This window comes from Chrysemys picta, chromosome 4, assembly GCF_011386835.1.
Source record: "Chrysemys picta bellii isolate R12L10 chromosome 4, ASM1138683v2, whole genome shotgun sequence".
Classification (NCBI taxonomy): domain Eukaryota; kingdom Metazoa; phylum Chordata; order Testudines; family Emydidae; genus Chrysemys; species Chrysemys picta.
The window spans coordinates 78,433,529-78,460,211 of NC_088794.1; the positions used below are offsets into that span (position 1 = coordinate 78,433,529).

Sequence of the window (26,683 nt, forward strand, 5' to 3'; positions counted from 1 at the left end):
TTCTTCACTACATTCCAGTCTATTCCAGTAAAGACCTTCAATCTGTGTCCCTGCACATGGAGGTGGCCAGGGTTGGGGGCAGGGAAAGAGAATATCTAGTAAGTCAGCAGCTATGCTAGCAGAAAAGAGAGGAGGAAAGTGGCACTGTTCCCCACTAGCACACAGGGACCCCCAGTTATTTCAAACAACATTATCCCACTTTTATTCTCCCCACCCCCGTTTCTGTAAGCAAGGACAGACATAATTACTGGATACTAGCTCGGCCCATTATCTACCCATCACTCCTAATCAGTAAACTCGACCAGAGACAGGATCTCTCTCTTTTTTTTTAAGTTATCTCCTAACGCTGCAGAATACTATCTGCCTATCAACAGTAAATCTACAACTGCTGTGAAAGCCCTCTGGGAGCCAGAAGGATTTACCACCAAACCACAGCAAATTGCCTAAGAGATCTGGAGCACATCTGTGGCAAGTATAGCAGCTTTTTAAACTCGCCTTCAATAGTGAACACCCATCCCCTCTCTCTGCTGATAACCATCCTTCATCACACTCTGTGCACAATGTAACGTTTCTCCCCATACTGCCTCTTCAACGTCCTCCCCCCCCACACACCAAAAGCCATCCATCTTTCACCTGCCTGCTTCATTATCATATTTCCATGTTAATACACCATGCGGAGCTGCAATGTCAGAATGCATAATAAAAATTACATCGGATCCCTTCGATTTCCAATGGTCAAAAGGGAAAACAAAAATCGTTGTGTATCAAACTCCTTAGGCTGCCGTGCAACTTGCCGCGCTTGCACAGTTTGGGCAATCAAGCTGCACAACACCACACACTGCAGGGGCTTCCTTGGGAGATTTCTTTGCTAGTGAACATCTACAAACCCTGAAGACCCAGACATCTGCAACATCCTCCCGGGGCTTGGATTTTACTAACAATAACATTGGATCTACGGTAAGTTATTGGTTAAACCCCACCGCCCCACCAAATCAGTTCGTATAATTCATCCAGATTTTATTAGAAGGAAGAAAGCGAGGGCAAACATCAGCGGGGGCATGTTTTCTTTCCCAGGAAATAAGAATAATAAAATATCAAAGGCACTCACTGTATTTCAGATTGCACAGAAGACTATCCAGATGGAAATCCGAGTGTTTAAGGGGGGGAGGGGAAAAAGGCAGGGGGTGGCAAACTATTTCATTGCAGCAGCGAAGCCAAAATTAAAAATAAGGAATTAAATTAAAAATAAAATATCCAACTTCAATTTTCCATCAATTTCAGTCCACACAGGCTCCAATCCAACCCAACCTGCTGATTCTTTTTCTCCCTCACCAGATTCTTCTTCTTTTCCACTCCCACCCCCCTTTTTTCCGTCGCTCTTAACTTTTCTGCTTAAAATGGTCGTAGTTGTATCATTAAATTCCTGTCTTCTTGGGGGAGGTTTTTTTAACTAAACATTTAAAAAAATCCCTCAGAGCAAGAATGGTCCTTCTCCTTTCTGAAACTTTTCATTCCCGTGTGGATCCTTTTCCTAGTTTCCTTTGGTTGAGGGTTTTTGCCTTTCTGGCTCCTCTGTTCTTCATTGACAACTATTTTTTTTCCTTTGGAGGATATTTTAAACAACCCTCTATCTGAAGTGAGGCCGTTTGCTTTTAATGCATTTTTTGTTGTGACTGTTAAGATCCAGGTCTTGCCAGGCAATTTTCTTCTTCCCCCTTCTTTGCTGCACTATCAATTATCCAGTCCATGTGTTTCCACGTTAGATCGGGGGTTCCCATTCTTCTGTTTTTCCTATTTTCCTCCACACACACCTTCACCAGAGTCTCCTCTTACATTTAGAATGTTAAAACAATAAACTTTTGGTCTCTCTCTCTCCCCCCTCCAAAGATCTGATTAGATTTCCAATCACAACCCAGTGCGCAATTGGATTTTTGATTTCAGCAAGAAGCCAGCCATCCACAGCATCATCACCATTCTCCTCTCTTCAAACTCCACGTTATATCCTTTTGCCTTCCCTCCAACTCCTCTGCATTTTCATAATCTCACATTAAATGGAAATGGGGTAGGGGAGAGTGGAGGAAAATTCAAGGTTCCCACCAGCTGTCAAGAATAAATCCATCCCTTATTTCATTTTTTTTACACACGTGGGGTGGGTGTTTTTGACACTCCCTCTTCTCTTTGCCCCCACTTCTCAAAATCTTCCTGACGTTAAAACTCCCCCGATGGGGCACAAAAGCTCTCCGGGGAGGCGTGATTTGTCCTCCCTAACTCTGAATTTCACAAGCACGGGGCTTCCCTTCCTCTTCATTTCGGCTTCCTCTCCATCTTTTGTCCAGCAGCAATAAAGATCCAGCAGTATCGAGACGGATAAACTTCTTCTATTTCTTCTTGGGGGAGAGAGAGAGAGAGAGAGAGAGAGAAACACACAGAGAGAGCCCTCCAATCTCTGCCTCCCTTTTCCTCCCCCTATCTATTGCAATTGCAGCTCTGATCTCATTGCCAAGATCAGCCTGGTATATTTCAGATCTACAAGTTGGTATCCCCTTTTGCACAGCAGTGGCTTAGGCTCCCATCTTCTTCCACATTCCAGTTACCTTCCCCCTTCCTCCCTCCCCTCCAAGATGACACATTCCCAGGAGCGCAGCCGCTTCTTTCATTCCTTATCCCAGAAATGCACAGCAGAAACCTTTCCTCCCTGCCATCAGCTTCAGCTCGAACTCTACCTATATATATTTATATGTGTGTATGTATATGTATTTATATATATCCAGTTCCAGTCAGCTGCTGCGGGGAGTAGCTTTGCTCGCTCGTTCTCTCTCTCTCTCACTCACTCCCCTCCCCACCTTTGCTATGGCACCTCAATATTTCCAAAGGTCTCAGGGTCAGTCTTTCTCCCTACACTCGTCCCTTCTCCCGTCTTCAATCCTCTCTTCTTCCCCCCCCCCCTTCCTCCTTTTCTCTGCTTGTGATCAGTAAAATACAATTACCCAATTACCTCCCATCATCTTAGCACTGATTGGTCAATTGCATTAACACTTGGTGTCAAGGAAAAGGGTACAGGAGCTCTTGTGATAGGGCACTGCTGCCACCCGGCGGACAGTCTGGGAACAGGCTCACTTTTACCTCAAGAAACCTCCAAGTGAGGAAGGAGTAATTGAAAAACAAAGGCTCGTCTTGAGGAAAGGAATGTCAAAACTCATTTTCTTAAAAGCCTGCCTGATTGTGGCAGCTCAACTGTGCTCACAGGTACATGCCTAGCCACAGAAGGATAGGGAAAGTTAATGATTTTCTATAAAATCACCCTTTAGAAACCTGTTATACATTTCATTTTACTTCAGTAACTTTCTCTCCCCTTTTGTGGCATGGACCTGTGAACACGACGTCCATATATATCTTTACATATATACATCTTTACATTACACACACCCAAACACACATTAATACACATTAATGTTTTTTCAGCATTTTTTTTAAAATTTAACCATTTAAATTTTCACGGTAGTGCAAAATGATATGCTTTAAGCATTTTTTGATTTTTATCTATCTAAATGTTAACAATTGAGGGAAATTATGAGAGATCTGACAATAATTATTTAATGCCTGTACACATTGAGATTCAAAAGGTAAAAGCTTTCTAACAATTACAACACAAGTGTCAAAATCACGTCAGAACATACAAAGGAAATAGCCTTAAATCATTTAAAGCATTTATTGCCATAATATGAAGAAACCCAAGTATCACTCAGTACAAAACACCTGCACATTAACAGACTGGAAGATCTTTAAAGTGTCTTATGGTTTCAGGAGATTTGTGAGCAGTTAAGTGGTAGGATCACAATATAATGGCCATGTTTATACTACCAGTATTACAGCAGCAGAGCTACAATGCCAAAGATATGTTTCTGTAATCCCATAATTGGGTATGGCAAAATTAAATGTTTATTTTTTCAGCATTTTTTAAAATTTTAACCATTTAAATTTTCACGGTAGTGCAAAATGATATGCTTTAAGCATTTTTTTATTTTTATCTATCTAAATGTTAACAATTGAGGGAAATTATGGGAGATCTGACAATAATTATTTAATGCCTCTACACATTGAGATTCAAAAGGTAAAAGCTTTCTAACAATTACAACACAAGTGTCAACTTCACATGTGAGAACATACAAAGGAAACAGCCTTAAATCAAACTCTAATAAGTTCACAAGCATTATTTTTCTTATCTTGATTTCTATTATTATTGATGGAAATATTTTTTTTTCAGTTTGTGGTTGGTGAAATTGACATTTACTGACATTTATAGATAGAAATTGTATCCTTCCAAGTCTACCCATAGTGTAGACACAGACTATAGCAACAGTAGGGTTTTTTTCTCCCCATCCCCATAGAAACTCCACCTCTCTGAGTGACAGTCACTAGGTCGACATAAGCATTCTTCCATCAACCTAACTGTGACTACCCTGGGGATTAGGTCAGAATAGCTACAGTGCTCAGGGGAGTGGATTTTTCACTCCCCCGAGTGCAGTAGCTATGCCAATCTAAGTTTTCAGTGCAGACCAGCCCAGTTACTAGACTCACAAATTTTCTGGTGTAACTCCATTGGAATGAATCTGACCTAGGATTTTTCAGAGGTGGGTGAGAGGGAAGAAGGACTGGAATTATAATGCAACGTTCTGTTCACGTTTACAAACTAAGCCTGTGATCTTGCAAATGCTTATGGATGTGTTTATTCACATGCTCACTGTTAAGCATGTTCATAAGTGTTTGCAGGGTTGGGACCTAAACTTAGTGGAAGTTCTCACATGTGGAAAATTATATGTGGAAATGTTTATAGGAGCAAGGCAAGCAAGCAGAGTATGGATGATCCACTCTACTCCTGCATTTGTTGCTCTCATAATGAGAAAGAAAGTATTTATAGATCCAACTCCTCCACTTGCACCCCTCCCCAAAAAAATGAGCCAGGCTCTTCGATGGTAATTATAGTGGATTCCATAAATCAAACAGTTGCTTCCAGTTATTTTTAGCATGCAATAACACAGATACCCTCCACTCTGCTCTCTACAATAGTAATATATATTATTAGATACCCTTAGTTAATCTAGCTCTTTGATATGAACTCTGCAAAAGTGAAAATGAGAAGAAGAGAGAATGGAAGTGTCACAGTTACAAGTATGGGACTTGAACATGTAGCTATATACATACTTTTTAAATTGTAGAGTATATTTTCTGGTTAATTTCAGTTCAGTAACAAATTTACTGAATCAGTAACAAAGACCAGGGAGCTCAGTCTCCAGTTGTACATTACTTCTAGTTGTGGTGACTCCATTACTTCTAGTTGTGGTGACTCCATTACTTCTAGTTGTGGTTGACTCAGTGACAGAATGTGTGAAGTAACATTCTGCTTAGTGTGAATAAGGGGATCAACATCTGGCTTTTAATCAATCATATATTTTAGGGCTCTTGATTTGCTTTCATTGAAGTCAGTGGCAAATACACATTGACTTAAATGGGTGAAGGATCAGGACCTGGATCAATAACAAGCAACCCACATTTGGTGGTTTTCCAGGCATGCTATTCAATAGGGTTTTGTGAAGATGGCTGAGGGTTTGCACCAGAACTGATGAAGGGGTAGAAGGGGAACATTTTTTGGTAGCTGGCTGTTCAAGTTCCTACCTATCTGACTGTTTGATGCTACTGAACTTACGTTGTGATATTAATCAAACATTAGGACTCCTAGAGCTTTGTGTAAGCACTTTTATCTTTTTACTATTTTAATCTAAATAAATATCAAAACAAACATTTTTTCAGAAGTGCAAAAATATCACATCCCAATAAATATTTCCATCAACCTTTTTTTAAATTACTTTTTACTACTGCAAAGTTACAACTAAATGTTAAGATACTACATTGTACATTACTCATTACTTATTCAAGTTCAGGTTAATATTCAAACAATCTGGCTAAAAATTTGGCTTTGTTTTTAAAGGTTTAACACTTGCCTACTAAAGCTAAGAATCTGTGAACAAATCTGAAGTTTTTTGTTTGTTTGTTAACATCAACTAAATGGTCTTTGTAAGTGGTGATGCTCAGCTTTTGCCGATCTAATCTGATTCTCAAATGCAATCATCTGCAGTAGATACATCCGTTCTTTGGACACAGACTAATATTCATTTACCCTTTCAGCAGAAATTAGCATTTTATGCAGCTTTGATGTCGTTCCAAATGGCATTAAAATGTGAATTTTTAATGGTACTAGTATGTATATGAATATATAGAGAGAAATAATATATTGGCTAAAGTAGACATGATTTAGCCAAAAAAATAGTATCAGGGCAGTAATATGCTGATAAACTACAGATAGGAACTGAAGAGAAACAGTCAAATGAAAGAGAGTCCCATTGAATTACATCGCATAAAGGAATACAAATAAATATTGAGAAATTTTGTAAAGTGCTTTTATACAAATGCAAGAAAACTAAATACTAAGACAGGTGAAATTGAGTGCCTCACAGAAACGTGCATCACAGAAACTTGGTGGAATGATGATGGGACATAGGAGTACCAGGGTATAAAATATATAGGAATGACAGAGTTGGTCATGCTGGTGGGGGCGTGGCACTGTATGTGAAAGAAAGCAAAGTCAAATAGAGTACAAATCTTAAATGAATGAAACAGTACCGTAGAATCTTTATGGATAGAAATTCCATGCTCATATACATTCTAATCTGATACTACTGACCAGCTGACCAGGATGGTGATTGTGAAATGTTCAGAGAGATTAGAAAGGTTATAAAAACAGAAAACCCAATAATAATCGGGAATTTCAACTATCCCCATATTGACTAGGAACATGTCACCAGATACAGAGATAAAATTTCTATACACCATTAATGACTGCTTCTTGGAGCAGCTGGTCCTGGAACCCGCAAATGGAAAGGCAATCTTTGATTTAGTTGTAAGTGGAGCACAGGATCTGTTCCAAGAGGTGAATATAGCTGAACCACTTGGTAATAGTGACCATAATGTAATTAAATTTACCATCCTTATGGGGGGTGGGAGAATACCAAAGAAATCCACCACAGTAGCATTTAACTTTTAAAAGAGTAACTACCCAAAATGAGGAAGCTAGTTATATAGAAAGGAGCATAAACTCTGGCAAGTCAAGTGTAAAAGTATAATTAGGCAGGCCCAAAATGAATTTGAGGAGCAACTAGCAAAAGACACAAAAACTGACAGCATTTTTCTAAAATACATCAGAAGCAGGAAGCCTGCCAAACAATCAGTGGGGCCATTGGGCAATCAAGGTGCTAAAAGAGCATTCAAAGAAGACAAGGCCATTGTGGAGAAGTTAAATAAATTCTTTGCATCTGTCTTCACTACAGAGGATGTGAGGGAGATTCCCACACCTGAGCTATTCCTTTTAGTTGAAAAATCTGAGGAACTATCCTAGACTGAAGTGCTTTGGGGTGGTTTGGGAAGAAATTGATAAATTAAACAGTAATAAGTCACCAGGACCAGGTGGTATTCATCCAAGAGCTCTGAAGGAACTCAAATATGAATGTGCAGAAATACTAACTGTGGTATGTAACCTATTTTACTCAGATTACTGGCAGACAGCTAATGTGACATCACTTTTTTAAAAAGTCTCCAGACATGATCCTGACAATTTCAGGACAGTATGCCTAACTTCAATACCAGGCAAATTGGTTGAAATGATATTAAAGAACAGAATTATCAGACTTATGGATGAACATGCTATGTTGGGGAACAGGCAACCTGGCTTTTGTAAAGGGAAATCATGCTTCACCATTAGAATTCTCTGAGGTTGTCAACAAACATGTGGACAAGGGTGATCCAGTGGATATAGTACTTAGACTTTCAGAAAGCTTTTGACAAGGTCCCTCACCAAAGGCTCGTAAGCAAAGTAAGAAGTCATGGGATGAGAGGGAAGGTCCTCCCATGGATCAGTAACTGGTTAAAAGATAGGAATAAACGGTCAGTTATCACAATGGAGAGAGGTAAATAGTGGGATCCTCCAAGGATCTGTACTGGGACCAGTGCAGTTCAATGTATTCATAAATTATATGGGAAAAGGGGTAAACAGTGAGGTGGCAAAGTTTGCAGATGATACAAAATTACTCAAGATTGTTAAATCCAAAGCAGAGTTTGTAAAGATTTACAAAGAGATCTTACAAAATTAGGTGAGTGGGCAACAAAATGGCAGATGAAATTTAATGTTGAGACATGCAAAGTAATGCACACTGGAAAACATAATTCCAACTATACATACAAAACGATGGCGTCTAAATTAGCTGTCACCACTCAAAAAAGAGAGCTTGGAGTCATTGTGGATAGTTCTCTGAAAACATCTGCTCAAATGGCAGAGGCACTCAAAAAAGCTGACAGAATGTTAGGAACTGTTAGGAAAGGGATAGATAAAGGACTGTAAATATCATAATGCAACTCTATAAATCCACAATATGCCCTCACCTTGAATACTGAGTGCAGTTCTGACCACCCCATCTCAAAAAAAGATATAATAGAATGGGGAAAAGTACAGAGAAAGACAACAACATTTATTAGGAGTATGGAGATATTAAATACAAGGAGAGATTTAAAAGACTGGGATTGTTCAGACTGAAAAAGAGATGAATGAGGGGACGATATGATAGAGGTCTATAAAATCATGTAGGGTGTGGAGAAAGTTAATAAGTGAGTAAGTGTTATTTACCTATTCACATAATAAAAAACCAGGGGTCATACAATTAAATTAAGAGGCAGCAGGTTTAAAACAAATATACAGAAGTACTTTTTCACACAACACACAATCAACCTGTGGAACTCGTAGCCTGGGGATGTTGTGAAAGCCAAAAAATAACTGAGTCAAAAAAAGAATTAGATACATTTATGGAGGATAGGTCCATCAATGGCCATTAGTCAAGATGGTCTGGGATGCAACACCATGCTCTGGGTGTCTTGTAACCTCTGACTTCTAGAAGCTAGGACTGGATGACAGGGGATGGATCACTTGATAAATTTCCTTGTTCTGTTCACTCTCTCTGAGACATCTGGCACTGGCTACTTTCACAAGACAGGATACTGGGCTAGATGGACAATTGGTCTGACCCAGTACAGCCATTCTTATGTAGACTAAAATGATAATTTCCTCTTTTAAAATTGCTATTTTTAATATGCTAACTATAGTTTATCAACAAATAAAACAAAGACAATAAAATGACTAGTCACTCAGAACATAACTTCAAAGCAACCTGGAATTAAACTGTACTATTGGATTTCCAGGCTTGTTAGTCAGCTAAGTGACAAACATCTTTAAAACATATTTTTAAAAAATATCAGCACATTTAATCATCCATCAATGCATACATCCATCATGCAAGTAAATGGTTATAAGTTGGTCAAATTTAGTTGGGTGAAATATTTTTCCCCTGACACTTTATACTGATTGTTTTCTCAAGTTTGTTTTATGCTGTTTTTGAGTCTTCAATCTTTCACTTTGCATGGAACTTTCAGGAGCCAGCAACTCCCTGCAGATCAGTTTGCAAAATCCACTTCTACAATAGCTCTACATTTCACATGGAAGTACCATGGGAGATATCTTGGATCATGTGGAAGGAATAGAATAACACCTAGACATCCATCCACACACTTACAAAGCACAAATACTGACACAGACAAGGCCAAGTGGGGAAGGAAGTGGCTAGGGATATATGTACTCTAGTTCCAGCTTTACATGGTCATTCACCTTTGATCCATTTAGGTAGAAGGAAGGTCTTAAGGAAGGTAGTAGCTGTCTGAATGATGAAGGCACAGCTTGTGGCCTAAATGGATGCTTTGGCGATGCAGCCCCTGGACAACTAGCAGTTCTGGCTGCTCATAGGGAGCCACAGACTCCTCCTACCACATTGCAGCTAAAGTCCATTCTCCTGCAGCTGGTGATGCACATGGACAAAGGCCACAATCGTAGTCTCAATGATTTCCAGTTCCATTTAAGGACCAAGAGGATTATGGACCAAGAGGTTGATCAGTGAAGATAACTAGTAACATTCTGACAAATGGACTGAAACAACTCACATTTGTTTCTCATCAACTGGACAGGTATCCCTGATCCTAGGTAAGGGAGAATATCAATGCTTACTGGCATGTGCAGCAAATGTTGATGTGACTGGCAACATAATAGCAGGTTGAAATAACACAATTGTCCCTTATTGACAGGAAATTGGGGCTAAAGAACTGAACTTCTATATTGGATTGGCATTGAGAAAGGTTAAAGGTAAAAGACTAGATGCTCAAAGTTGTCAATAATTTGGTGGAAGAGAAATATCTTTAGTCCCTGGGAAAGCAAATATTCTAATATATAATGCTGATGACCTGCAGTTAAAGAGGGTGAGATAGACATCAACTGCACAGTCAGAAAAGCCTGCAGAGGGGGAAAGAAATAGTGCAAAAACTGGCAAAGTATAGGAAGAAGAGTGAAAAAGGAAAATTAGACAATGTTGCTAATAAAAAGGACAGTGAGAGGCAGTTTCAGAGCTATCTATCTTCTCTGATACAATTACATTTCACCTTCTTTGTATATAGTCACAAAAGCAACTCTGGAAAACAATCCTCCTTCTTCCTTATAAAACATTGCTGACAAAAAGTTATTTGTGCATGGAAACATCACTGTCATTTTGGTTCTTTTCAGTCTGATACTTTTAATAAGAAAGAAAATTACCTGAATCTGATCCAAAGTCTGTTGAAGTCAATGGGAAACTTTTCATTGTCTTCAATGGGCTTTGGATTAGGCCCTTACTACTCTGATTAACTTAATAGCATGTCTCAGTAACTAAGGAATGGTGAGAATCCAGTAGTATATTTTAGGGAGATTGTGATACAGTAAGAAAATAAAGCTTGACTTTGATCTGACTCATACCAATGTTACACATGTACAATTCCACTGATTATCATTGGTTTATTCCAGTGTGAGTAATACCAAAATTAAGCTCCAAAGCCTTCAACATTAGGAGTCTAGACATACTGTTTTGTATATATTAGGATCTCCCAGCTCATTTTAGATTTAATCTTATCCTATTCACAATTCCCAAATGTGAAATTTGGCTTCACTGCTATACAGTTGTTGGAACACAGGGGTGGGTTAGGACAGGTCAAACACAAGTCACTGGGCTTAATACAGGAGTAACAGTGAAATTTAATGGCCTGAAATATTCAGGAGATCAGACTAAATGGTCTGTTAGTCTCCTCTGTCCTTAAACCCTATTAAGCTATGAATCCATAAAATATTTGCTTGGAAGGAAAATACCAGATGCTGCATCTTCCATTTGTAAAGATCTCCCTTGTAAACTTGATTCCACTTCACACAGTGAAATTCTCAGCATGTTTGTTTGAATCTTGTGTTGCTAATCCAACTGGACAGCTGCAGACACAAATATCACAATCTGCAGTTAAAAATGTCTGGGTTTTAATGTGCACTATTCTTCAATGAGACACAAATTGCTGATCTGTGAAAAGGAATTCAGTTGCATCCGAGTTTCTTTGCAAGAGGGGCCTAACATTTAGTGACTGAAAGTCTTGTGAAAGTAAGTAAGAAGCCCTCTACTTTGGGGGCAAAATTCTCCTTTCCAATCTGTAATGAGGTTCTCTTTTTCACCTGAGGGGACTGCATATAGAAAGAGAACAGAATGAGGAACAGAGATTAGCACTGTGGATCTGTGAGGAGAAATATGTCCATAATATTTAAGTGAAGAAAAACTGCATTCATGAAAGGGTATAAACAGACAAAGTTATAAGAAATTCAGAGAGTTAAATTGTTTCTAAGCAATTCTCTTTGGACTGTAATATTACCAAATTGGGAGGTCTAGTGCCCAGGGTTTTACTAAAATAAATTTAGGTCCCTATGAATTTAAGGCCTAAGTGCAGAGTAGGTGTCCCTCTCAAGAACATGGAATGCTGAAAGAGCAGGGCAAAGTAGTATGTACTAAACTGGACAGGCATTAGGTACAAATTACACAAATGACATCTTGGGACTCTGTGTCCTTTATTAAATTCATATCACAAACTGGTTTAATTTTCCCCTACAGCAATGAGAGTAAATACAGAAGAAATACATAGCTTGATTCCTACCACCATGGCAATTTGGGGCTCTCCAAATTGTAAAGTCATTCCTAAAGTCAAAGGCGTAGTGGCACCCAAAATGTGCCTTTGCAGTGGTAGTCATAGCAAACAACGAGAATTGTGTACATACACACATACACACACACCGAAGAAAAAAAAATTAAGAACAAAAGATTTTTCCATTTCATTCTGAATTTTTGAAAATGGCCAAGTTTTGCAAATTTCCTATATAATATGTCATGTTTGACAATTCTATGAGTGAACATTGATGAATTTGCACTCATAAATTACTCTATTTTCCACAAAAATCCACAGAAGTTCCGGTTCACAAAATGGCTTGGAACCAAATGCTTTCATTCAAAATTTCCCACTTCAAAGTTTTGTCACTTTTGCAGCCTTAAGTCCTGATCCTACAGTATGAGGCACACAAAAGTGGACTCCTTCACCAAGATGGAGCCCCACAGAGGTCAGAGTCTGATTTCATTTTCACTGGAGTAAGTGAGGAGTAACTTCTTTGAACTAAATGGAGTCACTCCAGATTTCTACAGGTGTACATGGGAACATATTTTTGGACCTTAATATTATATTCATGCACCATCCTATGTATAGCTACTTTTGTAAATGTCATTAGAGCGAACAGGAAGAATATCTCTCAGTTGTTACTAAATTGCATTCATAAGATTGCAAACTCTAAGACAAGAAGACATGGACATGCATAATAGAGTACTTTGGGAATTATCGCTTTTACTTAAAAAGTGACAGCAATTTCCCCCCCATGTTTTTTAAGTAGCAAGAATATGATGCATTGAAATAGAGAGGGGATGTTTCAGCCATCTTAATTTCTTCTCCTAAGAAGTTATTGTGACTGGAAAATACAATTCTTATTTATTTGAGAATAGAATCTTAACTGTATATGCCTAAAAATATTCATGAGAAGACAACCAAGCAGCCATGTTGCTCTGCAGTGCCAAGCAGGAGATATATACGTGTAAATTCTGCTGTCTTGTTTCCTTGCTCAGCATATGTTCAGAATGATGTGTTCTGAGGAGGAAAAGGGCCTCACACTGCTTAACAGAGAACTCTGAGCCAAGGATGAAGGAACATAAACTGGTTCCAAAGTCCCCATCATCCAGAAGGATAGTGCTTTGCAGGCAGCAATGTAAGCCCTCGAAGAAAGGTATAAAGTGAGGAAACAGGAGTGGTCTGTACGTGAACAACATGACAGAAATAGAGAGGATCCCTGCCAAGAGGAAAACTGTTCATGGCATAAGTATATAATAACTGTGCCTTACACATCTGCTCTAGGTGAAGTTTCCTACATTCTTTTCAAGTACTGACAGCTGAAAGTTGTTAGACTTCACAGTAGTTTAGGAGATACTTCCATTTTAAGCCTCTATTTTCAAGTGCTATAACTTTCCAAATAAATTAACCTCTGGACTGAAATTTTATCGACATGTTCTAAGCTCAAAAGATGATCATAGTTTTTGGAGATCAGACAAAATTCTATCTGGCCTTTTTTTGAGATTTCTCAACATAAAATAAGTGGTATTTTCCCAGCATTTAAGACATTTTCAGAGGCTTTTTTTCCCTGTCCATATACATTAAAGAAGGTTCCTCTTTAAAAACGTCATACCTAGAATATACTTCATCCTCAACAAGCAAAAGTGCCTTTTGCAGGTGGGACGAAACTTTGTTTAGACATGTTCAAGTTTTAAGATTTGAAAATAGTGTTTTTATGCTTAGAAAGATAATATTTTAATGATAAATGTTGGTAAATATCGATTTCACTGTACACACACAAACTGATAAAACTATTTCCATCAATAATAATCAAAATTTACAGATAATCAAAGTAAGAAAAAAATTGCCTGAAAACATATTCGAGTCAAAATCTAGTGATTTAGACTTTTGAATTAAGCTTGTTACAAATGGACTAGCAAATAAATTGCAAAAACATGCCAGATTTGTTGATTTAAGGATAAATACTTTGTATATTTTGACATATGATGTTGACAATTTGTCCTTTAACTTTTTGAATTTCAACATTGACTGTCATTAAATAACTGTCTGACTTGTTTATTTATTTAAATAAATAAAAAATTTAAAAATGCTCAAACTCCATAATTTTACACAACTGTGAAAATTTATTTTAAATGCTTAAAACTAATTATCAATATTATCTGTCAAAATTATAAAAATAATCAAATTCTGTCAAGCCTGAGTGTAATGTACACTATTTTCTAATAGCCAATTCTTAAGGCAGTCTGGTCAAGTGAATAGGACACTAGACTGGATTTTTCACACACACACCCCAAGACACATAACGATTCTGATGTAAATTCCCAGAATAGATCAACCCTCAATTTTGTTAAATGCTTTGAGATCTATGTATGCTATATAACATGCCTGTACTTTAATAGGTGTTTGCCTGAGTAATTGCTGATTAAGAACTGAGTACAGACCTTAGGATTTAGCCCACAATGAAGAGAGATGTAAGGCTCTGCATATATGCACACAAATGTATTAAAATATAGTTAAAAGAACAGCCTTAACCTTGAATTCTCTGGACTTTCCCCACACAGTGGCCAGCTCCCTATTCTTTCACTTTCCTATTCTTCCACTCTTATTAAAATTGTGCTTTGTATCTAAATTGAACAGTGCTATAAAAATCACAGGACATCTGAAATACACAATCCCCTTTCAATACCATCTTATAGAACGGTGATGGAAAACTCCAGTAATAACAGTAACCATTTTTTTTTACAATGAATTCATTGCCATTCCAGATCAGACCAATGGTCCATCTATTTCAGAGGAGTCAGTATCAGATATTTCAGAGGAAGGTGTACAAAATCTCATAATATATACTTCACTCCTGTTTTACAGCTCTGGAAGTGAAAGAAAAGTTAGGCTACATGTTTACAATACCTGATACTCTCTGGGAGTAAACATGATTGGAAAATAGCTATTCTTCAGGAAGGAAAAAAATAACCCATTTTCACAAAGGGTTATTTTATTTTCTCTCTCTTCCTTTCTTCAAAGATATGCAGCATGGTTTTCTAGTGTTCAGAAATCAAATTAGCCTTACGGTGTTGAAATATACTCTTGGAACTACTATGTATTTAAATCATCTGGGTTTCACAGAGGTTACAAAAAGGTTCCTGAGTCATACTACTAGCTGTATTTTAGATAGACAGATAGACAGATAGATAATATATATAAAGTAATATATAGCTGCCCATGATATGCCAGAATATTGGATTGTTATCTGAGCAGTATACATCTTGACTTTCTTTAAAATACAATACTGAGGATGTATGGGGAAATATATGAACATATACTCTGGAATGACCAAGGAGAATATACTTGATATAGGTGTATATGTATAGATACTACTAAGACAGGATTCTCTAAAAAAACATATAATAGGAACTGGCTGTTGTGAACTGTTCTCATTCCATTCTGTTTGTCCATTAGGTCCATGGATAATAAAATGGGAAGCCTCTTCAGTCCAGGTTTGTGAAAGTGATAAGGGTTTTAATGTTTTAGGTCATTATTTTTAATACATAGATCTTTCTTCCCTCTCTGTCTCCACCTTTCCTTCTCACTGTTCCTGGTGCAACATAACACACAGTCCTACCTTAACAAATCTGATCCGATCTTCAAGATCTAGGGAAGAGCTGCCTCGTAAGAGAAGGATTTCTGGTAATGAAGAGGGCATCAACACCTGCAAGGAAAGAAACACAGATATTACAAGCTTGCACATGTTGGTTACACAACAATGCAGGAAAGCACAGTCCATGATATGAGAAAGTCTGGGCTTGGTCCATATAAGTAGGAATTTGGGCATCTCTCGCTACATGCAGGAATTGTTTTTTCTTTGTCATTTTCTATAATAATCCCCTTCCTTCTCCACTAGTTTATGCTGGAACTGAGTTTCCTCACTATTACATATGGTTTCCATTTCATTGCTTCAGTAGTGTGGAATTCCTTTTACAGTGCTGATAAACTTAGCTGCCATGTAGTAGATTAGAATGCATTGGCAAATACCATACATTACAACACTGATAGTCTTCCCACAGCTCCCATTGGCAGGGAACTGGGAGCTGCGGGCAGCCGTGCCTGCGGACGGTCAATATAAACAAACTGTCTTGCAGCCCACCAGCAGATTACCTTTATGGGCCAAGTGTGGCCCATGGGCTGCAGGTTGCCCACCACTATTCTAGAGAAACGTGAATTTTAATGAATCTTTGTTTTGAAAAACAAAATTGAAGAAAACCATTTGGATAAGGTTGAAACATCCCATTTCAACAATTTCAGAACAGAATGGTTTGATTTTCATTTTGAAATCATGCTCTCTCCAAATTTATTTCCATTTTGGAATGAAAACAAATTTAGAAATTTCAGTATTTCTGGTGAAACGGAAATTCCAGTTCCCTGCACAACTTTAGAGCCAGGATTTGGTTTGGCTCTTTCTTTACTGTGTATTATTTATTTGTTTGTTTATATGTATTGTGTGTGTGTGCATGACTATCTCCAGAATGCTTACCTTAAACATCTGCATGCTTTTATGTAACCTTTATTTACAAGATATGTTAGGAGCAATACAATTGCATGAGGAGATCTATTTTAATAAAAGAACATTCCAAACATCTGGTATTCTTAATATATATATATCCATCCCCTTAAGTAATTTTTGACTTGCCATAATCACCGAACACAGATCTTTAAAAAAATATATTTGATCAATAATGAAAAGACTAGAGCCACAGTAGTTGTGGGCCAGGCCTTGAACCTACTACTGCAATCTTCTCTTCCAATCTCTAGATATATAGATCCTGCAAATATTTATGCACATAATTTTATGTAACAGGTGGCCCTTTTGAAGATCAGAGCTACACTGAGCAACAATTTAATTTGGGTTTCTTTTTTGGCTAATAAATTCCAAAGATTTGTTTCTTTCAAATCTGAGATATCTCAGATATGAAACTCACCTATTATCTCTGTTAACTTTATTCTGTAAATGAAGCCTTTGGACCAGATTTATAAAGGTATGTAGATGCCTACATGTGCAGATCGGCACCCAGTCAGATTTACAAAAGTGCCTAATTGAGTTAGGCACCTAATTCTCTTTGACTTTACATCTGTGCATCTTGGAGACACCCTCAAACAAGGATGCTTTTGCTTTGTTAATATATCCACAGAATGTAGAATATATGCTGAGTGCTTAAGCTTTTGGGGCTTTCCCAAGCCTACCCTGGGGTTTCTGAAAGATAATCAGTATCTTTCAAGTCATCTTAATGATATCAGGACAATGGTGGTTCTTTCCTCTCCCCCTGCCCCAGCTTCTTTCTTGTCATTTGAAGGTGTTGTGTTTATTTCCTTTGAGCAGAAGATAATTAGCCTGTTATCAGTGTGCAGTATGAGCTAGGAGGCTGTGCACAGAGGGATTATAATTCAGTAGTTAAACTTTCTGGTCAGCAAAAGAATTTGGTATGGGAGGAATGTGTAGAGGGATTGTGCCTTTGACAGTGCACTAGAAGATTCAAATTTACTTGGGAGAACATGCAGCTATTTTGGGATGGAGAAAACGTAAGCTTTTAAGCACTGTCCCTCTCCTTTTTAATAAAATCTTCAAACACCAGTTTCATTATGCATCCCAAGTGCAATGAACTAACAACCACTCTGCTTGTTCGGGCTTCTGTTGCTCTGTACTGTACCCACCCATACCTTTGGGGTCCTGATTCTGAAAAGTACTGCTGAGCACCCTCAACTTCCATTGTTATAGGATAGTTACCCTGTAACTCATGGGATGAGGCCCGTGGATTGTAAGTGATATGGGACAGGAATTCCATGTTTTGGTTGAATGTAAATATATGTTGGCCCTTTGTCTCACAACAGTGTGGGAGTAGAGGAGTTTGTTAGGCGCAGAAGTAGGAGTGAGAGTGAAGGTCTGATGATATGCAGCTATGACACATTATTATTCATTGTGTGAGGTGTTACTCAGAGCAACTGTCATAAAGCACAGTGCAGAGCACACAAACAATGAGAAGCCTTGAAAGTGAAGGCAGGTCTCTGGGTTGGAAATGCTCCTGTCACCTTCCAGGCCTTGGATTCACTGCTGTGTTTGTGTAATGCATCTGGTAATGTGAGTCAGGGTACTAACAGTCAGTGACATAAATAAATAAATTATGAATCAAGTTTCGTCTGCGAAGGCTTCAAGAATTGAAAAAGGGCTACAATTCAACAAGTTTAGAATTCACTGACTACTATTCTACCAGGTCTAGAATTTATAGAATTAATAAAAACTGAATAACTAGCAGTTTAAGAGAGTGACCCAGGACAGTTAGTAGGGGAATCAGCCCAAAGCTGGAGACTGAGTGCGGACCACAGTTGCCAACTTTCACCTGGTAAATAAGCACCCCGACTTTCACAAGAAGCCAAAAATCAAGTTAATCCCATTTCAAAACAAGGCCAAAAAGAGTCAATTCCTAAGAACCCCAACACTCTATGTGACTAGATTCCCCCAGCGTGCAGTCTGGGACTGTGGTGGGCCCGCTGTGCATCCCTGACTCTCTCCCCTTCTTGCCCCTTTCCCCTCCTTGCCGGGAGCCGATAAAAAAAAAAAAAAAAAAACAAGAAGCAACAAGCAACAAGCTACAAGCCAAACAAGTAACAAGCTACAAGCCAAAAACTAGCCAACAAGCAACTCACAAGCCAATTAAGTCGAAAACAAGCCCAATTTTTGCATTTTTTCCACGGGTTTGGCATGTCTGGTGAGAAGGTTAATGAGAAGGGACCTCAGAGGGAAAAATCAAAGACGTAAGTATGGAAATTTAACTCTCTCAGGATGAATATATAGGATTAAGGTGAGAGACAAAAAAAGAGCCAACCATCACAGTCAGATTTAAAAAAAATAGAAAAGAGGTAATAGCCAGTTGGAGGGAGAGGGAAGGCAAAGACTGAAATGAAGAGGAGGAAAAGGGAAGGGTCTGAAAACAGTCAGAGGGGAAGAGGAGAAATCCAAAGCTGCCACTGAAACCATAGGAGCAGGAGGTGAGAGGAGAGGTTACTAAATGAGAGGGCAACAACAGATGACAACAAGTCCAATGAGGAGAACCAGGTATCCTTAGGGAAACGGAAGTTAGAAATAAAAAGGTCATTGATCAGGAGGAGTTTCCAAGAGCTGGAACAAGAATTCCCAGGTTTTGTTGAGCAGGTTTCATCTTTAAAATTGTCCAATCATCAATGCAACATTTCAAGCTCTAAGTTCACAACTAATTAACTATTTAGAAATGCAGCCTGAAATGTTAAAAACTATATGTTCACAATTCCTTGCCAATTTGGAATGGATTATCAACAGAATCAGTTCTGCACAAAGAGTTTTAATATCTCTTCTTTAAAAAAAATACACAATTTTAGTACTGGTGAAAGGTGCTGGATTTAGAGTTCTGGAGATAGCCCATCACTCTTCACCAGAGAACAGGCAGAGCACACACAACAGCCATACAAACTTCCAACACACATTTGTCCCCTCCCTTTCAAGAGTGCCTCAAAACTGATGTAGAGACAGAGCTAAATGAATCATTCATAGTGGATAACTTTATTAGATTAACTTAGTCTGGTTATGGCAGCTTATGGTTTTTTTGAACCAGAAAACTCATGTTTCTGGTACAAAAAAATTAATGACAAAAACCTCACACAAATTTGAAATGTATTTTCTAAGAACATTCTCTCTTATCAGTCTCTTATCTGCTGTTTCTATTACAATTCATTTGCTAGGATATTATAAATAAGTGAATGCAAAAGGACAAACTCATTTAGCCCCCCCCTCAATTCAGGAGAAAAAACATATTTGTGGGAAATGTTTTGAGATGTTCACTTAATCTATACCTGAATGGCCTGGCTCTGGAGTGTTCAGACTGACAAAGTATTAAGTTCATTTTGACAGCTGGCTGACAAAATTCAAAATGTCAACACATTTTTGTTAAAATTTTGAATTTTTGATGAAAAATGGGGATAGCGATTTTCTCAAATATGTCATCCCCCATTTTCCACTTGTTGTATTCATTTTATACACGCACAAACTGAGGTTCAGAGACAGTAATTGATTTGCCTAGTATCTCATTTTCAAAATTTGCAACATAAGCCAAAAGTTCATTCCTGAACCCACCAAGATCACTGCTTTAACTACAAGGCCAAACATTAATGCATTTAAATATATGGCCTAGCTTCTAGACCATACAGCCTCAGAGACTGTTGCTTTCACAGGATTACCCTTGATAACATCTGCTTTACCTTTCCTGCTTTTTTCTCCCTTCCTTTCCCATATATAACCTCAGTTCATGACTAGGGTACCTACTATGTATTTCTAATCTTCTGATCTTTAGTTAAGAAGAGGAAAAATAAAAGTCAGCATGAGGAATTGATTCTAAAACACAATTAGCAGGTCAGGGAGGCACTACTGTAGAGTTAGTTCAACCTGCCCTCAGTGAAGCTTTCTTCTCTCTAGCAGTTGGTGCCAAAGTTTTCTAGTCACATCTACACTTCAGCCACCCTAAATTGATTCTTTCAAAATACTATGGATAACCAGCTTCAATAGAAATTACATTAAATCCCACTGTAATTATCCCTATTAGAGCAACATATAAGCAACAATGATGGAGGTGCAAATAATTTCTTTGGGGACTAATGACTGGCTGATATGAGCTAATGACCATTAGTCCCTTAGATTGCCCATTCATTTCTTATTGGCATTATAATATAAAAGCATCTATAGGTTTTTAAAAATATTATAACAATAACAAAAGCAGAAGAAGTTGTATTCATATAGTACTTTTCATCACAATGCATCTAAAATCGTTATGTAGGAATCACTTCGCCAACAACAAACATATCCACCAGGGGCAGAGGAGCACAACTTCTGCTTAACAGCTGACAACATGGAGCACTTTTCTACAGGAAGAATATTGTCTCCAGATCTATCTGCATGGAAGTGTTGGTAGGCAAAACATAATTACAAAAATTAGAATTTGGCCAGATCACCAGCTAAATAACTCTGGAAAAAGAAAAACATGCTCTGGAAACTTTAATGACCACATGGATGGTGAAAACTCAGAATGTCCATTCTGTGGGAAATTCTGACATTTTGAAAAAGAACAAAAACTTGAAATGTTAATATTCCTTATGGAAATCCCATTGTTTTTCATTTTGGAGAGTCAAAATATTTTGCTTATTTTTTTCCAGAATGAAACTAAGCAGCCATTTACCCCAAATCCTGAGGATCCCTCATGCTGCCCAACTCCCAGGGACTCCTCCCATTCCAGTGGATCTCCTAAATGGCCCTGACTCCCCAGAATGTCTCCCATCACAGAGCAAGGACTCCAGAAGCCCTGAAAACCTCGATGAAGAACTAAGGCTCTCAGGGCTGCCAGGCTCCCAGCTCCAGAGCAGAGAGTCTGGAAGCTCTAGGATCCCCAACTCTGAAGCAGTTCACATGACATGGGCTGCCCTTGAGCTGTGGCCCCTGCGAGCCTGGGCTTCTTGGCAGCCACCAAGTAAGCTGGCATGAAGTCAGGCAGGTTTCCAAGGTAAGCCCTAGTAGGCATTGTTTCATTGGAACCCAACCTGTATTTTGGCAGAAGTTAGTTACAACAAAAATGTTTCCATGAAATATACTTGGTTTTGGCAAATCAGCATTTGCCAAATGAAGGATCGTTTTGTCAGTAAATTCCCAACCATCTTTAATCTGGAATATAACATTCCAAGCAGCACAACATGCTCCCTTCACAACATGTTAGGACTTTGGGTCCACACTGACTCACAGGAAAGATACTCCTGGGGGAATTCTGCACCACTACTCGCACATAGAATTCATTATACTTGCAGATTTCTTTGCTTCCCTGCAGAAAAAATGACTTTCTGATGGGGAAGCGAAGGGAAGCTGCAAGAATGGGCACGCACCCTTGCCCAGCAGTTGTTTCAGATGCCTGGAGCAGTCAGCAGAGAGGTAAATCAGAGTGGGGTATGGGAGGTGGGGATGGGGAAGCCTCAGCCAGTGGTTCCTATCATGCACCAGGCTCAGCTGCTAGTTCTTCAGCCACAGAGGGAGGGGTCACTACATGGGATGCTTCTCCCACATCTGCCCAAATCCTGTGCATCTGGACTTCCCCTTACCCAGACACTACAGCTGAGCCTCACCCCCTGCATCGAGAGCCCCCCTGCACCCTTACCACCCCGCCAAGCCCCATCCCCCAACAGCCAGAACCCCCTGCTGAGCCCCAACCACTTTCACCTGGATCCTCCTGCAGAGGCCAATTCCCCATACATCCGGAACTCCTCATTGAGCCCCTGTGCATCCTGATCCCCCCACATGTGCCCCCCCCCCCTTGAACTGCCTGTAACCAGATTGTCCCACACAGAACCCTCTCAACCCACATCTGGATACCCCCACACTAAGCCCCTCCACACTTTGATCCTGCTGGACTGATCCTGCCTGCCCACATCTGGTGCACCTGGTATGGAGGGGCAGGGCCCTGGGCTGTTTCTGGGACAGGACAGGCCCTTGTGCTGTGTCAGAATCTGGTGCAGCCTCACCACTGAGTCCATGTCCCAGGATTGAGGGCTGCAGGGTGATCTCCCACCTCCACGTAGCCAGTGGCCTGTGCTCCCCGCTGCCATGCTGGAGCCTCCACATTTATTTATTGACAAATAAAATTTGCAGAATTTTGCAGATTTTTAAAAATATTGTGTGCAGAATTTTTACTTTTTTGGTGCAGAATTCCCTCAGGAGAAGAAAGTGAACACCTTTAGTATTCCATCACCTTTAGTTTTTTTAGGAGGTCTCTCATTTAAGTACTAACCACACCTGACCATACTTAGCTTGTGATGGTGACAAGAGCACAATTAGAGGCAATGTTGCAGCTGGCAAAGAGGTATAGGATAAGCTTTATTTGGAAATTTTAAGGCACTCCTGGAAAAGTAACATCCTGGAAACTAACAAATCAAATTGCTTGAATGTGCCCTTAATATTCTATTCTGTGTATAATTCTTCATAACATTCAACAATGTTACCCTTTGAATGAGAGTGGGAACGGGCATGTTATGGGGAGAAAAATACTTCCATGTTATGTACTTCTAAACACTTGTTTTTATAGATAGAGTAAATAAATAATCATTGTTAGGCCATTTCTCATCATTCAGCTGGAGCTGTATGTAACTTCCATGACCATGAGACAGTGTTCACTGTATGTTTTTGCCTATAGGAAAGATGCCATGGGCCCAATGGGAAGAAGAGAGAAATTCTCTGTTAGTTGAAGCCCTGGATGAATAATAAAATGTTTTGCCTCATAAGCAGAACTATTTCCATACCTGACTGTAACTCATTACATATTCTGCTAATGGCATGGGGAAAATGAAAATAACAGTTAATCCTACACAGAGACTGTTAGAATGTCAACGTTTAATTAAACCTGCTTCAATCTGAGGGTAGACTGGCCATGCCATGATGTCACACAACAGCAGAAGGCAGCTGCATTGTTGACTAGCAGCTTAAATAAAAGTAACCTGAGAGGGATGATGCTATCCCAGTATGTGGTGCTCCTGCTATAGTATTCTGATTTATTCATTCTTCTTAATCTCTGCGAGGGGCAAAACAGCATGAAGTGTGTGAACTGTGAGACAGTCAGTGATGTTCCAGGGAAGCTCAGTGTTGTGGCAGCTGTTCCTTGCTGTCCTTGGTGCTGAATTTACCATTGTAAGAAGGGGATTGAAGCTGTGTACACTGGGAGTCTGGTGTATTTTTTTCAGGGAAAAGCAGCATCAACTGTGCTAATCCATATAACAGGGATGTTTTATGAGGGAAATGCTCAATCACACATTCATCGCAATGAAAATATTGCAGAGGTGACTCAGACAGGAATTAGAAATGAACAACATAAATTCTTCATGCCAATAATATCTTGTTAACACAAGAGTGACTGACAGCAGTGATAATATCTGTAAAATTATTAGCCAGGTGTTGTGCGGTATCTGAAAATTATCTATGAGCCTTACTGAAATTATGCAGGTACAGATGGTGTTCTGGTGTCGTGGCCACATTTTCAACTGCAGAAGTTCCTCTCAACCTTAAAATATGCTGTGGAGCATGGCTAGCACAAAATGGCTACCACTTTTCCACCTGAGAGGTGGCTGCATTTCAAAATACAGCATTGCTTTTGGATCCTTCTGGATGAAACTGTCCTCTAAATGTATGCTATTATTTATGGTTTATGTAGACAGGTTTTTTCTGGCTGACATTTAAGTGTCTCAAGAAGAAAGGTTTCCAAATTAGAAGTAGTCAGGGTTGAAAGAAGAAGGTTTGTGAAATAAGCACTGCAGCAATATCTCTCTCTTGATGCAGCTATCTTAAAAGTTTCTTTCATATATTGGTAGTTAAGAAAGAAGGCGAGCTTCTTTTTATTAGAGGAAAACCCAAGATTCAATCCAAATAAAATTGCAGAAATTACAAGATACACAAAGACAAAGGTAACATTAGAATACTGATATATTAGGGAATATATAGTTAGTGCTGATATTAAAATATTTTGCTCCCATTTAGTACTAGAAAAAAATAGACCAGATCCTTGGCTCTGGTTTAGTACAATGTAGATTAGGTGCAGTGGGAGGACAGAGGTATCAAAGTATGATTCTCAGTTCTCTTTTTTAATATTACTGACCAAATTCTGCTTGCACTTACTCCTATAAGTAGACCCAGTGATTTCAGTGGAATTGCAAGAGTAAGTTAAGCAGGATTTGACCCTTTATATTACGCTGTGGGCACTTACATCTGCAACTATTTCTTGTTTAATGCACATACATATGTGTATTTACAGACCTCTTAATTTTTAAAGGCAGAATGAAATTTGTCCTCTGGAATTTTGGTGGTAAATATTAACACAAAGAAATTAAGTTTGAGACATCACTGGTAAAACTGAAAAGGATCCATATGAGATATGAGGAAATTACAAAAGGACATAGAAAGGAAATCATCAAAGGACATGGAAGCCCTATTAGGGATCAGCACATAAATCCAGGTATTTACCAACTGTGAGTCTTGTGCCAATGATCAAACAAGCAATACAGTGATGTCTCAGATACTCTCTTTCCAAACCTGCCTGACAGCACTACCATAATACTAAGGACAGATGATATAGAATCCAACTCATGAGAAAAGCAGAGTAAAAGGGAACTGAATTTTTTTCTTCTTTATCACCTATTTACAAGAACAACTGTGGATTGTAAGAGCCTCCTAAAGGACCTGTTATTTTATGCTATCTCATCAAGGAGCTCTCTCTGTATAGGCTTCAGTGAAAAAACACTGATGGATAATATAGCAGTGTACACTTTTGTTTACATCTACCCTGTTCTTTCCAAATGTATAAGGCATGGCTACAAGCCAATGGAAGAGCAGCTGTGAGAATGTAAAGTGCTGTTTTTACTCATGTCCACTGGATTGTGCATGATTTACCCTGAACTGTTTATTAACAGTGTTAGGGTGCTTTGCTTTCAGCTCTCTCTCTCTCAACCCTCCCACCCCCCCCACCCCCCCATCTCAATGGAACTGTACTTAATTGTCACATGAAATCTTAAAAAAACAAAACAAAACAAAACAAAAAGAATTAAAGGAAAACATATATAGTGAATTTAACCCCCCACACACAAGTTTTAAACCAGCCCCCTCCTCCCTTTCAGACCTGGTTATGCAGAGGAAGATTAATGATAACTTACGCTAATATTCCTAAGGACTTCCAAATGCTTTACAAACTACAGGTGGGAATCGCATTTCCTACCACTGCAACACAACCACTTCTGAACTGGAATGTAGCAGTTGTTTTTTATTATAAACATCACTACACAACAGTTAAGGCTAGAAAGGGAAAAAATAAAAATAAACTCTTTATACACTTGAAAATGTGGGGGACGAGGAAGGATTTAGACAGGTAAAATGTAATTACTCACATTGGAATTTGGCTAGAACACATTGGTTAAAATTCCAACTCTTGCAAGAAGTGAACAGAGGTTCAGTTAGTTCTGGACCTTAGCTTTTGCATCTCCCTAAAAACACAATACTCAAGAGCATGGCGTGCCCCAAAACAATGAATGTTGGATCAAAACTGACTCAGGACCTGGTATTTCATTGCCTTGAAGATTTCCATCCCCAAATAGACTAGATTCCACACTCCTTGACTTATAAAATCTAGCAAGATCAGAAACTGATTTGGTATAAACAAATCTAGCTCATCAACTAGGCTATTTGGATACAATTTTGCACAATGTGGGGGGAGGGAGAAAGAGAGACACACACACACATGTTGTTTCAACAGATCTCTAATGTAACAAACATTCTTCATTACATAATGGTAGATATGGTAGCAATGCTAGCAGGAGTAATCTTTATACTACTGTTTCACAGAGAAGAGTCTTGTGAGTCATACCTGACCTTTGGCAGTATGCTGGTCCAGGTTGGGAAAGGAAGTTTTTGCTGTTGTGTTAGTTTCTCACCTTGTTTTTG

At 38.8% G+C, this 26,683-nt stretch overlaps 1 protein-coding gene and 1 long non-coding RNA gene across 9 annotated transcripts in view; one reads left to right on the forward strand and one right to left on the reverse strand.

Moving 5' to 3' along the window:
* LRRC4C (leucine rich repeat containing 4C) overlaps positions 1 to 26,683 on the reverse strand; it is a 930,888-nt gene that overhangs the window by 153,019 nt on the left and 751,186 nt on the right. For 4 of the 8 annotated variants that reach the window (XM_065592780.1, XM_065592781.1, XM_065592784.1 and 1 more), the window contains one exon: positions 15,773 to 15,859. The gene's annotated coding sequence lies outside the window, so the exon portion shown is untranslated. Of the gene's footprint in view, positions 1 to 1,108; positions 2,956 to 15,772; positions 15,860 to 26,683 lie in introns of those variants that run through there. The other 4 variants (XM_005286756.5, XM_005286761.5, XM_065592785.1 and 1 more) reach the window with 1 other exon arrangement.
* The window catches only part of LOC101931826 (uncharacterized), a 33,965-nt gene continuing 7,815 nt past the window's right edge, over positions 534 to 26,683 (forward strand). Inside the window, exons 1-2 of the long non-coding RNA XR_255207.4 lie at positions 534 to 957; positions 15,610 to 15,647. This is a non-coding gene — a long non-coding RNA (uncharacterized LOC101931826). The remainder of the gene's footprint in view (positions 958 to 15,609; positions 15,648 to 26,683) is intronic.